Source organism: Gallus gallus, chromosome 3 (assembly GCF_016699485.2).
Source record: "Gallus gallus isolate bGalGal1 chromosome 3, bGalGal1.mat.broiler.GRCg7b, whole genome shotgun sequence".
In the NCBI taxonomy this organism is placed as follows: Eukaryota; Metazoa; Chordata; class Aves; order Galliformes; family Phasianidae; genus Gallus; species Gallus gallus.
The window spans coordinates 61,587,568-61,602,549 of NC_052534.1; positions in this window are offsets into that span (position 1 = coordinate 61,587,568).

Genomic DNA, 14,982 nt, shown 5'->3' on the forward strand with positions numbered 1-14,982 from the left:
TATCAGGATAAGAAAAGAGGATTAACTCAGCTATAATTGTATATTTATTGCTACCATTTGAATGGTTTTATCTTTCCATACACCTTCTTCTAGCTGCTTCCACTTGACATGCTTAGATTGGGTGGTTTGGCACATAAAGAAACAATTACATCCATGTAGTTAATCAACCTATGATGCAGCACAGAATTTATATATCCATACTCACACAAAAATAGCACTATTCCATACCTAGTGGAAGGATCTTGGACACTTGGTCTCAGTATCTTGGCTGTTTAAGTCTGGCTAGCATTTCCGGGTCTTGCCCCTGCTCCCTGGGCAGTTCCCCTTAGACTGCAGTGACACAAGGGAACTGAAGGCTGAGGAGAATCAAGGCCTAAACTTGTGGGTATAATGATAACTTTCTTCTGTGATGACAGCTTTCTTCTTGGTCTGTGCCTGAGACCCCTTGTAACGTTTAATCATGAGGACAGTGAGTATGATAAGGCCACAAAGAAAGACCATCTTCCAACAGAGCTCAGATGTCTTTGCCAGGGAAGCATACTACTGTGTAGAGTGGCAAGTTAAGAAAAACTCAAGGTGTGTTTGGGAAGACAGCTCATAAACAGACAGACCTCATGGTTAGTAATAATAACTTGCCAGGTGTATTGCGGTAGCTTCTCAATCAAAGCAGTCCTATGCTATTGCTCTGAGTCCATGTAGAAGCATACACTCACAGTGATTTGATACAGCAACCATTACATACTGCAGTAGACTACAGGTCTCTAAGATCATACTAAATAAGACTATTTATATATAAGAGAATTCTAAAAGTTCATTCTTCAAACATAGCCTGAAATGTTTCTGTTAATATTTATTGAGATAAAAAGCTTTACAAATATTTATTACTCTATTAACAGCTTCTTGAATAGATAAAAGTTGGCTGCAGGTATCATTTATTTAAGGATTCAACTTTCAACCAGTTTGAACACAGCTCAAAAGAATTAAACATTTGAAGGTGATACTCTACAGTTTTGTACAGAAAAAAAAAAAAACCTCTTAATGATTATATATCTATTTCAACTGCAACATGGAATGTTTTTCCCCAATTTTGGATTGGCCACTCAAACATCTTAGAATATATTGCAATACGTAAGATGCAAGTATTCTTTACATTAAAAATACTTTGCATATATTAATTGGTTGCAAAATAAGTGGTGAAATAATTGCTTAATTATTTTAAATTGAGACAAAATGCAGGAGAAGTTGAATCACGTAGACATATGGTAACGCTACATTATCTGGTAAGCTACTTGTTCTTCATTTTCATAGTTATGGGTGCTTACAGATACTAAATTGCTTCTAGATAGGTATATTTTTGTTCCATGACATTGGTAGAAATTGATCAGGAATTGAAAAGAAATACTAATAAAGATGCCTATGAAGTTTAAAGTCAGTACATTCACTTATTTAATAAACTAACATTTTAATTTCAGAAAGATTTCTTATGAGATATCTTGTATACCTCAAAAATAAGAAGTGAAAATAAAGATTTATAACCACAATTTTACACAATTTTGATTTATCATGCCCATATAAAATGCAAAGATAAAAAGATCCAGCTACCTGCTGTATTGTCTGGACAGTACTGTAATTTTCTTCCCACATAAACTGAAAACAACCACTCCAAAATTGAATACCAGAATTCATATTGACTTCAAAGAAAAGACATGTAATAATTCAGTTTGTAATTTGGCTTAGAGTTACCAGTGAAACATTGAATGTATGCCTTGAAACGTAAGAAAGACAAAAATCCTTGAGTTAAGTCAATGTGAAGTTGCAACAACTAATTCAGTGCAAAAAACATTACAGGAATTAAGAAACAATCTATGAAGTTGAAATTCTGTTTCTTCATATGATAATGTAGTCTTTTCCCAGTTAAGGCAGTACTTTTAAATACCATTCCAAGAGATCAGCATAGAGAAGACTAAATAAACCACAACAGCATCTTAAAAGTCTACAACTAAATGAGAAAGCTAGATGAAACTGAGTCTTAGATCCTCCCTGAAATTAAAAGGAGTTAAGTACTTTTCCCAATTCACAGGAATTCACAGGGAGCTCTGAAGTGACAGTCTAACAAATTGCAAACATTGGTAGCAATTAGAACAATGCTAAACTGATAGAACACTTGAAATACAAGAGCTTATTTCAGTTTTACTATATTGCTATTAGTTTCTAACAGTGGGAAAAAAAAAGCTCTTTAGAAGATGCAAGAAGAATATTAATGAGCACTAGGAGACTTTGTATTTCAAAATAAACACTTGAAATTTTTGTGTCAACCATGGAAGTTGCTGATAATCACCAACTGTGTCAGAGCTCTTTCTTTCCCTTGTAAGTCTCCTGGCAAAGGAAAAATAACAAGCTATCAAAATTCACCATCACATCAAAACAACATCAACATGGCAAAGCAGAAAACATCCATTACCTAATTTCAAAACCTTTACCTTCTAGCAAGTGCTATACCTTAATCACATACAGTACTTCTCAAAGTATGGAGATCACTGTGAAAGGAATGCCTCCATAGAAACTACAACAAAGAGCACAGTAACGCTACTTGATAAAGCATATTTTCATCTACAAAAAAGTATTTTTCTACACAGTCAGAACTACTAGCTATGCATTTTCACCACTGATAAACAAGATGAACAAGACCAGTGATGAACACATGCTGCACTCATAAAAATCTGCAACAGCGGAGGTGATCCACTGTCATTGCCACCACTACTGAAATGCACCACCCACCAGCTCACTGGGCTCACATCCACTGTTTTGTAACTATCAGTGTTCAGCAAGCATTGAGGAGTGTCAAGGGTGAAATTTTTTTTCACATGGAGGAATTAAAATGACATACCTTTCTTTCACATGCACTTCCATGTCAGACACCATTTTTTCAGACTGCCCCCCTGTGGCCATTTACCACACAATAACGAAATGTAATTGAATATTGTCGGGAAAGTTCACCTTCTACTGCCATACCACCACATCTGCCTCTAATGATACGGTCCAACATAAAACAGGACACATTACTTTTGGAGCAGACCTTGTATAAACATGTATATGTTTGTCCAAGGGCACTACCTAAAGAAAAATCACTTTCCACCTCTATCTCCTTTTAGAGTCTGGAATTTATTCTGCTCAAGCAGTTTATTACTCCCAACCTCTAAGTGTCTAGTCTTGACTGAATCCCTTGAGACTGAAAGAGTTTGTCAGAAGCACAAGGTTTTATGTTCCCGCTGCCTTGCAGTTTCAGAATCTCAGCTTCCTATCTGAGGAGTGCCATCAGAGATTGCATCAGCAAATGAGGGTTAAGGGAATTTAACTTTATCACCATTTTAAATTATTACATTATTCAAAACTAAAAAGATCACTTTTTAAATCCATGAGGAGGATTGCTTTTCTTCGCCCAGTTCTGAAATATATATTCAAAAAATTTCTTTTTGAATATATATTTCTTTCACAAATTTGAGTGAGGAATTGTGCCTGAATGTAAATGAAAGCCTTTTGTTAGCAGTTGCTTTTATCTTCCAAATCAGAGCTGTTTACTGCAAAGTAGCAGAATACATTGATTCCTTTTCAAAGAAATGTTTTTGACAAAGTGGCTCATGCACCTTTCACAGAAAGAGAGAATGTTTTTTGTCTTAAGCAAAAGAATCAACACTCCAGTAATATGGGTATTAATTGTTGTATTGTTTCAAGAAACAAAAACGTACAGGAAAAATAGCAACCACCTACATAACATTGTAGAGAAACCGTTGGATGATAATTGCAACAAATTTGAGATGGTTGTCCCAGCATTTTTATTTCACAGTGGGGGAACTTCAAGTAAAAGTAATTCTTCCATCTTTCTGGCTTCTGAATCTTTACTTTTCTTATCTGTTTACTTCACATGTAGCAACTGTTGCTTTTAAATTGCAACTGCAACCCCGACTGTTATCTGAACTATGAGAGTTACTACTAGAAGAGTTACTGCTTCAGGGAGAAACATAGTTCATGGGGAGACCAAAGGTGCTACTGCATCCGCACCACTGTGACTCGGTGTTAGGGTGCTGTTGGGCATCAGATGTGGTAGCTGCTCTCCCAGCTGTTGGTTCAGAGCACAACCCTGATTCTCTGTGGTTGCTACAAGCAACAAGGATGCATTTGTGTTTTGATTGCATCCAGTGGATGAGAGAAGAAACAATCCAAATATATAAAGCAAGCCCTCAAGCTGCTACTTTAGGAGACCCCATTGATTATCAGGGAGGCAACACTAGCATTTTTATTTGCAAATAATATAATCACTGCAAATTAGCCATTGCACCCATTAAAAAATAAATCCTGACTGTAATTTGGAAAATGTTTTCCTTTTAAATCCTGTATTTGAAAGTCAACTAACTAGGACTGTGAATTAAAAAAAAAAAAAAAAAAGAACTCCTTCAGATGAAAGACATGCCTAGTTTGTCTCAAATGTCATGGAAACAGGCATTATATATATACTTACAATTAGTTATATCATATAGTTTGGTCATAAAAACATACTCATCTAAGAAGACAATGGGTAATTTTAAAATAACCAGCAGGAAAAATGGAACAACAAATACTTTAAATTACTATCCCACCTTTTGGAGTGTTTTGAAAGCAGAATGAAGTAACCTTAATTTGCCAATTAGAGAAGCAGCCATTGTATTACATGTGGTAAAAAGATCTTTAAGTTTCCATTTAAAAATATACAGGCAGACTTAACCCCAGTCCAGTTCTAGCAGCCGGATCCAGAAAGCACTGTTGAGCAGTGTGCACTCCGAAATTGTCAGAGCACACAGCTGTGCTACCCACACCACACAAATTCCTTGCTGTAAAAATATCTCTGGGACAAATCCTAACAGCTTAAAGAGAACCAAAACTTTACTCTGAGATCTATTCTCAAACTACGTGCCAACTACATCTCCCAAATTCAGAACTCATCTTTAGGCTTCAACTACATCTCCCAAATTCAGAACTCATCTTTAGGCTTAATCATCACAGATTTGTCTTGCGCAAGGCCAAAAGACAAGAGCTTGAGAGGGAAATGATATTTAAAACAAACCAACCCTCAAAAACAAAACCCAGAACAACAGATGACACAAGGTCGAGTGGGTTTTTTACTGCATATACTCTGTGCTGCATATACTCTATATTTACTGTATATATACTCATATACTAAACTGGCTAGGTAAATGCAGAGCAGTAGTAAGAAGCAGCCTTTTAGCAGTAAGAATTAACACTGGCAAACATGATGAGGAAAGTGGATCTCTTCAGCATCTGTAATCTCATGATGGGAGCATGTCTATGTGGAAATTTTCCCAGATCTCTTACCTTGTGTTCCAAAGTAGAAGGAAAGGGCAGTGCTTTCTCCTTCTCTTCATCTCCCTTTTGGCTCAAAGTCTGTAAAATGTACTTTCAAGAAAGTCAGATTAGATGCACCTTTCTGAAATAAAAGCCTGTGCTCTTTGATTGCACTGACAGCAAATTAACAACAAGCTCCATACAGCTAGGACTTTACTTCTCTGAATTCTCAGCCTAAATTTAAAGTTAACCTTTAACCTTAAAGCTGCATTTCATAAATAGGTGCCTTCTTGATTTGATTCTTCTGTTGAGTATACTGTATTATAATGAGGTTTTCTAAAATATACGTCATAAATGTTTATAGTGTCTGTCATTCTCACTTCAATATGTTCCTTCTGTTTGAAAGTGGATAAGGTCTCGGGTAGTAAGGTGCTATTTTTTGTTTGTTTTCCACTAGAAATTTACTTCTCATGAGAAGAAAGTGATAGTAATTATACCCTCAGTAAAGGAAATTCAGAAACAGCTCAGCCCAAATCTATTCCAAGAAGCAGTAGCCAAATATAAAGCAATATAATATAATAAAATAAAATAAAAATCTGTGTATTCTGCAGGTGTACAGCTCCAGACAAAGCACACTGCCTGCTCCAATGATTGCATGGCAATATATGCAAATGTGGGCTGGTGTGCAAGGACTGATGTCAGTAGGAAAGGGAGTTTCATTACTTCTCCTACTAATGGAACAGTTTGTTTTAACTTATAAATGGTCTAGAAAAATGCAATGTCCGTTAGTAACTCTGAAGATTATATTTGATCATTAAAGTGTGAAATAGAAAATATATGTCTGTTCTAATTAAAAAGGTTAATGCAACCTTTACACCAGAGTTACCTCCAGATATATCTGCAAATGTCTGCAGAAAATTTTTACAACGCATATTTTACATATGCTAGGAGTTTCTAAATATTAGAGTTAAATGGAGAGGACAGACACAAATTAATGGAGATTCAATTAAGATGTTCGTAATTAAAATCTGTACACTGAAGATTGATCAGTTTTTACTTTCTACCTTTTCTCATTGTATGAAACAAGGGCAAAAGTTGGTGCAATCATAAAGCAGACATTTTGGTGCTTCTCAAAAGTACACCTCTCCACATAGTATGCACTCTGACTGTAGATTTGATGGTGAGGACTCCACACCTGCAGCACTCTATAGAATTACTGCATTACAAATCAATTTGTAATTATGAGATATAACTAAAATAAAGAAACTGCAATGATGGTCAACAACGATAAGACTCCTGCTCTCTGATACTTCTGATAGAAACAAACAGTCTTCACTGTGAAATACCTGTTTGTACCGTCTAGGGGATACTTGGGAACCATGTTACTGCCATGTGTGAGCCCTTTCTTCTATTCAGAGTATTTTGACTACCCTGACACTACAGATATAGTGCTCTCAAGTACGAAGAGCCATTATAGTTGAAATCAAAGCATAGGAAGCATCAAAAATAAATAAAGGAAGGAAGGAAGAAAGGAAGGGAGGAAGGGAGGAAGGGAGGAAGGCAGGAAGGCAGAAAGGCAGGAAGGAAGGAAGGAAGGAAGGAAGGAAGGAAGAAATCCACACAGGCCATATTTCAGTATCTGGCAGATTGTCCATAGCTTCTGTAAAACACACTGAAGGAGGCAATTACTGAATTGGGCATTAGACAAGTGACTTGAAAGACGGATAAATAACTGTTGTCTGACATACGCACACAACTCAATTTTAACTGGCATTCTGGGACATGAGATATCATTTGCATCTTTACTGCACAGCAAGAAAAACCGTAATGGAAGCCAGCATATAATAAGGAGCAAAAAAAGAAAAGAACTTGCTTTTCTATGCCAAAGGTCTTCAACATCTAATAAACATAACTTAGGGATGATTTATGTGTGAAAGACCTCATCCTATAGAAATTTATAGAAAATTGCATCTCAGTAAATTTCTTCAGAGGATTCAGAAATCTGTAACATTTCTATACAATGCTTACTTTCAAAAAAGTGCTATGTTCCACTTGTGAACACTGATTTAGGTTGGAAAATTAGACTAAGTCTGAGTCTAAACTTGACTACAGTGCTTTATAGGATTTTTGTTGTTGATTAGCTCTATGAAATTAAACTAACATCAGAACAAGTCAGGAGTTCTGTAGCTTCCACATTACTCTGATGACATAAAGTGAGACATACATACTGCGTAAACAAAACACATATGTGAATAAGGAAGAGATGTTCTTCCCCAAATTGAGTGCATGCTTATGTGATGTATAAATATTCAATACAACTGAACTTCAGTTGCCTGCAATACCCACCAAGATCACTGTTGGGGCTGTTATTTAGTATCCATATAAGTTACCAGAGTGCTGGTAAAAGGACCATAACAGCCCAAGGTGTAATACACTTCCTTAAGCTACACAGGTGCTGATTTGGGTGGACTTTAGAACTGTAGGAAGCACTTTCAGGAACATTATTTTTTAAAGCCATCACTTCTAACATGTAATGTTACTACTTTGAATCACAGTGGAAGAAGTTAAAAGGAAAGAAAAAACATTCAGAGATTTATGAAATGTGGTATGCTTCAAAAGATAGAGTAAGACTGTAATTACTATAAAATAGGATTTCTTTAAATATTTTAGTTCTAGTAGCCAACAAGGGTCCCACTGGGAAGCTAGACTGAGGAGTAGTTCTTTCTAATTATTTTACATATTTCCTTCATATTCTTGATATTTTCACATATAGGAAATATACAACTGTAAATTTTGTGAAGGACCGAAGGATACACTAATATTTGTCCATAAAGATACATTTGTACTACAAATGAACCACATGAGGCTGCTGAGCTCCCTACAGACAGAAGACAACGAATTTACCTCTGGAACAAATTATTTTCCTTCTTAAATTATGGGTCAGAATAAGATCATCAGAATTTATACCTTTGAAAAGAAAAAAGTCTTCTAAAGAATCCCAAAAAGACTCACCTCCAAGTAGTCCTGGATAAGTTATTGCATTTTTATGTTTTTATTCCACATTTACTTCTGTCCCACTTTTGTTCAGGCTTGTTATTTCACTATCTTTGGCAAAAGAAATAAACCTAGCAGAATTCACCTCCTACACCTACTAAAATAAGGTGTTAAATAAGCACGCACATAAAAATCTGTATTATGTCACAGCCACTTCCTGTCTTCTTATCTGCAGACATGGTGACCAGCACTGCATAGAAAGACTTTCTTCACTGACACAGGATCAGTTCAAATGTCATTGTTCCTGGATTACCTGTCTGCCACAACCTTTCATCACGATATTTGTTCCTACCATGGTCATTTGGAGATTGTCTTGCACATACTTCAAACTTAATTTTTTTATACTGAGTTAATTTATTCATCCACTTGACTCCCCCCCCCCCCCCCCCCCCCCTCCAAAATGAAATACTAATGTCATGGATCAAGACTATTATTAGAATTGGGAAATGCCTGTAATTGTTTTGATGGAAAATTAAGTTCATGAAATTTAACTTAGAGCTAAATTTTATATGAAAAAATTTACCATTTTATAATTACCATAAGAAACCTAAAATGAAAAGAGTTATTGTAAATGAAAAGCAGAAACTTTGTCTCATAACATTTTCAAAATATCATGATCTTATACCAAGAATAGCCTCCTTCCTCCCGCATTACAATTTTAAAAATAAAATGTGTCTCAGATGTTTATTGAGATAAACTTTAATAATTTTACTTTAGAAACATATTTAATAATTCATGTTATTTTAAATTATTCTGGACTTTTTGCGGGGGTGGATTTCTTTGTATTTCTTTTTAAAGCTTTTCCACTTTGTTCTCAATTTACATCAATACATAACTTTTGTTTTGAAGTGATAGGAAACGTTCCACACTATCAAAGATTCAACATAACAAAGCAGTGACTGACAACATGCAAAATCCAGACAATTGTTATTTCAGAATTTTGATTCTGAGAATAAAAATATGCATCTCCATTTACTGATGTCTTTACTAGCTTTAATAAAATTTTATATCTTAGAAGACATAGGAATTTCCAAGGTCAGGTCTTGTGCTAATTAACTTTCAAACAACTACTGAAAGAGTCCATTCCTCAAAGACTCTGCAATATAAGAAAATCTAAATCTAGTTGGTTGGACTTATATCCTCTTTCAGCTGAGTCAAACTGATGCCTGAGCAGTTTATGTTTCCAAGGCTTCTGTCAGGGAATCGTGTAGAAAGTGAAATGTTTGCTTAAACATATAAAATTCGCAGATTCAACAGAACTTACAGATTTAAGCAAAATTGATCAGGATCCTTCAGGACAGTAGGAGACAGAATCTGGACAATGATGCAGATCATATATGGGTTAAACCACTCTCTTTGGATGCCCCTAATTTCAATCTTGAAATGAATGGCCTGATCATAATTAATGATCTTAAATAAGGAATTGTAGTTAATTATCTAAAAGGTTTGGTGTCATACACCCTACCGTTCAATACTGCTCTCAGCTCAACCAAGATGCTGGAATCACCCTTGTGCCATATCTAAAACCCTTGTGAGATTCAAAATCTTGTCATCCTGATATGTGAGGGGCATTCAATATGTATTACCTGAGGAATAACTCCAGTATCTTCTAAATAATTTTGCATTAAAAAGCCACAGAATGAAAAAAGCAGGGAAGTCAACCTAGAAGCATGAGTGTTAATAAAGCGATCTTATGTATCTGTCTGAAGAGACTAGTCAGGCATCCAGTTGTTGCTGCTCCTTCCATTTGCAGTATCCTGCACATTTTTTGTATAATGGCCAAGGGCTGGTAAATGAGTTTGAAACTTACCCAAATGCTCTATTGGCCTGGTTACAATACACTGCTTTTGATTTTTTGTACTATTCAAGAACCTACAAGCCCACATAATCAAGCAAAAGTTTATCTTTGTATGCAGCTCTTTTTTCTTCCAAATCTAGACTATATATATTACAGAAAAATAAATCAGATAGTTTAAAATGAGTGTGTAGGTGGTGGTTTATAGGTTTATGTGTCTGAATTCAGGATCAAGTCATTATTTATAAATATATTTTTAGTTAAACAAGTACCAATACTTGTAAGACAACAAAATAATGTATTCTTTCACAAATTATTCCTTCACATGTTGATTTTCCCAAAGTTATTCTTTCCTTTGTGACAAGAGGCTACACTTTAGTCATTTAGAAGAATTTTTCCTTTCAAATCAATGAAGGTTGCAATTCTGATTTGAGTGTTTTGGGAATGCTGTCAGTTTCTGAATTAGGGGTTCCTGTATGCTTGTCTGACTCAGATTTATAAGCAAGGTCAGACACAGCACTGCAAGAATGGCATTGTAATTAGAAAGGTGCTTATTCTGTCAGCTAGGTGCAAAATGCCCCAGCAGTGCACAGTGAAGCCTTTATTTTACACATAAATTAATTGTAATAACTATCAAACTACAGCTGGCAGGCCAGCCAGCCAAACATAAACAGGAAGTTCAGATTGTCAGAGCATTTCTGCTGAAAAGAAAGCATCTCAACAAACATGATCTCCAGATATTCCATGAGAGAAGAAGGAAAGAGAAAATGCCAACTTAAGCTCCTGACTTGAAACTGCTGATACTGTCGATAAAGACAAAAGAGTAACACAAAAGGCCTTCAAGAGCTACTACACGTCAAGGCACAGGACTAAGGACTGAATATTTGTGAGGTGTCATATTTTTGAAAATTGCACCTAATAAACTACAAAAACAACATTGGTTTCTACAGCTTCCATGCTTCTCTATACTTGGTAATCCCTTTATCCATCTTCTGCTTTTCCCTACGGAGATGAAAAACAGTCAAAAGGAAACAGTTGTGCAGGAAGGTTTCAGTATTATGACAAAGCACTGCTAGCAGAAACTCTTAGTTCTCTTCCCTACATCCATTCCATACACAGTGATCATCTTCAATGATAACTATTTATGAGACCATCTTTTGAACAGAATCACTGAACAAATATGAGTGAAAATAAATCCTGAGGAAAAACAGTTCTTCAAATCCAGTGTGGAAGCCGCGCCCTCAACATCTATTTTGGCCAGATGAGATGGCTTGTTCTGGCACCTTCCATTCCAGAGAAAAGCATTTCCCCTGATTTGAGAGTGAGTGATGTAAGAGAAAGAGAACTGTGTGAATTGATGCAAGATCTGATCAGAAGAGTGTTATATATATGCAAGAGAAGAGGAACACTAAAATACCATAATGTAATTGTAAAGTAAATGTATTGAATAATCTTCACTACCTGTTTTAAGCATAAACAGCTAATGCTCCATTCTTACAGGGACTGTTTGTGATATCAGGAAACAAGTTTGTATGCAGAGTTGACATAGGAGGAAAGGATCTTGTTCCACTGTTCAACAGATGACTTAGGACATCCTGATCACAGAAAAAAACATCTCAATTGAAATGTGACTTCTATTTCTTCCTTGAGCTAAATTTAAAATTACGCTACAAAAATCGGGCACCACGCTGCAAAGGCTGATGTGATAGTAGGAACGCTCTCTCGCTACATATATCTTGTCTGAGTATGTGCTTTTTTCTTTTTTCTTGCTAAGGGAATATGACGTCAGAATAAGATGGGAATTAATGTTATTTATAATCCAAAAGTCAACTTAAAAAGTAGTCAACTGAAAAGACATTTCAGAGTTCATAAGAGTTAGAATGATCCAGAATTCAATATTTCACAAGAAAAACAAATGAAATCGGTAGTACTGTTGTGTCAGGGGCAACCTGCATCAGTGTGTGACAAGCTACAGTCCCTTAGGGGTGTTCCTGATCCAGTGTGGGCCATTCATGGCCTCAGACCCTCAGTTTCCCCAGCATAGAAAATGTCTTTTCAGGAGTGTGCCTCCAGCTGCATCTCCTCCCATTTCTGTCACCCTGTGTTGCCTACTCCAGTGGATCCTGCCCTTCCCTGGATAGGTCTGAGTGGAGGTGTCATGTTTTGGTGTGCAGTGGGCAGTTTCCATCCTCCAGCAGCCCTGCCGCCTGCCCCAAATCCTTCCAGCTATGCCAAGCACTAGTGACCACTCTTCCAACTGATACCTGAAAAAACACTGTACATAGTATATTATAAGGTATATATAAAAAAAGAAAGAGACCAGAGATGAAAGGAAACATCAAAAATCACTGAGGAGGAAGCTTAACTGCAGCACAGCTTTCACAATGATTGCCTGAAGCTGAGAGAACATGGCTTGCTCAGGTACACTCAAAATGGCTGCAAAATAAGGTGATGATACCTTGAGCAAATTTGTTTTTTCATCTATGAAAATGGTAGTTTTACCTCAAAAAGCCCATAAAATATAATTCTATTATCTCAAGAACACTTTAAAATGATATGGTCTTTTAGAGTTTCAAAATTCAGTGTTTTCACTACCTAATAAGTACACAGAATGAAAACAAAGCCAATTAGGGAAGTAATGAGTAGCAGTAATAAAAATGTCCTCTACTGCTTCAGAAACAAACCGCTTATTTGCAGAGTCCTAAGGTTTTATTTACTTATATATAACAATAGACACAATGGATCTACTTCTATTTTTTACTTTAATAACATTCTCTTGCCAGCAAAATAGTCAGGGAGCTGTAAACCTCCCAATCTGTGCAGAGGCTGCAGTTATGGAGAGATTCAGATCTGAAACCAAGGGCTGAAACTGGGCAGAAACCAGACAGATATTCCTCTGTGTCCTGTGAAAATGTTTTAATACATGAGGGTTTAGTTCCTGGTTGAACACACACAGAGGAGAACATCTGTACCGAACCCTTGTCCTTTCCCTTCAGTTCTTTTAAAGCCTGCAAGTTCATTCAGATAGACTCTGCTAGCAGTCAGCTCATTTGGGAAAGCATTTTCTAGGCTGCTCTGATCACTGACAACCATGAATAATAAATTGAGAAAAAATTCTCCTGGAAGAGAGATTCCATCAATTAAAATGGGGATAAAACACATGAGCTCACTCACAGAGTGTATCATCTGTGCTTGTTTTTGCACCTGTTCATTTTTCTTTTTGTCATCAAACAAGGAGGAATACGCTCAAGATCAAGAATTAAGAGTGCAGATCTCATGCAAATGGTATCCTGGGCTCCATCAGAAGAGGGGTGTTCAGCAGGGACAGGGAGGTGACTGTCCCTCTCTACTCTGCCCTTGTGAGGTCCCATCTGGAGTACTGCATTCAGGTCTGCGGCCCCGAATACAAGAAAGACAGGGAGCTGTTGGAGAGGGTCCAGAAAAGGGCCACAAAGATGGTTAGAGAGCTGAAGCACCTCCCCCATGAAGACAGGCTGAGGGAGCTGGGCTTGTTCAGCTCAGAGAAGAGAAGGCTGTGGAGTGACCTCATTGCAGCCTTCCCATACCTAAAAGGAGCCTATAAACAGAAGGGGAGTCAAGTCTTTGAAAGGGCAGATAATAGCAGGACAAGGGGAAATGGTTTTAAGTTGAAGGAGGAAAGATTTAGATTAGATGTCAGGGAGAAGCTCCTTATAGAGGGAGTGGTGAGTTGCAGGAACAGGCTGCCCAGAGAGGCTGTGGATGCCCCATCCCTGGAGGTATTCAAGGACAGGTTGGATGGGGCCCTGGGCATCTTGTTTTAGTGTTAAATGGGGAGGTTGGTGGCCCTGCCTGTGACTGGGGGGTCAGAGCTTGATGATCCTTGAGGTCTCTTCCAACCCAAGCCACTCTATGATTTTATGATGCTGTCAAACATCCTTGATGGGCTTCTCCACCTCTGTATTAAGCACATAATGATCAATTTACCTAACACATTCTTGTCCTTGTCAGCTATCTACCTGCCAAGTCCATTGGTCCCTAATTTTAGTTCAGAATCACAATCAAATCTGTTGACAAACTTAGATGAAATAGCACAGATGCATAAAAACACCAACAGACTTGCAATCTTACCTAAAGCCATATTTTCAAGGGATAATCCCCACTCTCAGAGGGCAATTGTGCCCTTTAAAAGTATCAGATCTTGAAAATAAGCAAGATGATCACTTTCAAATATCCTAAATTAAAATTTATAAATAAAACAAAATTGAATCCAAAGACAGAACAGCCTGCTGATGGAGAAACAGTGAACTACAATTATATCAGAGGCCTATGAGATACCTGGACAAAAAGACTTATGAATCTATGATTTTGTGATTATTACCATATAGATCATTAATGATGATCTGACATCAATTAGTCACCATTTTCAAATTTCATCTGACTAGAAAATGCATATAGACATTTTCTTTAAGAAAGGTTAATCTTAAAAAGAAAACTAATGAGATAAAATTGTTGATGTTAAATGGATTCTGTGAATCATATACTCCCATTGTACCCTCTAAGCTCGACTCAAGATGCAATGCAGTGGAATACATCATTGGAGATGAAGCCAATTTTCATTAATTTAGAGTCCCATTAAATATTCTGGAGATTTCCATGGACAGGAGGCATGAAATCATTCATTTAGTCAAGACCTCAGTTTTCCCTTACAAGCAGTTTAGACAGAAGATGACTGATAAGCCCAAATTAAAAAGCTGAGGAGCAAAACTATACTAATTTGTGCACTGAAGCATCACGAAACAATCACTTGGCATTCC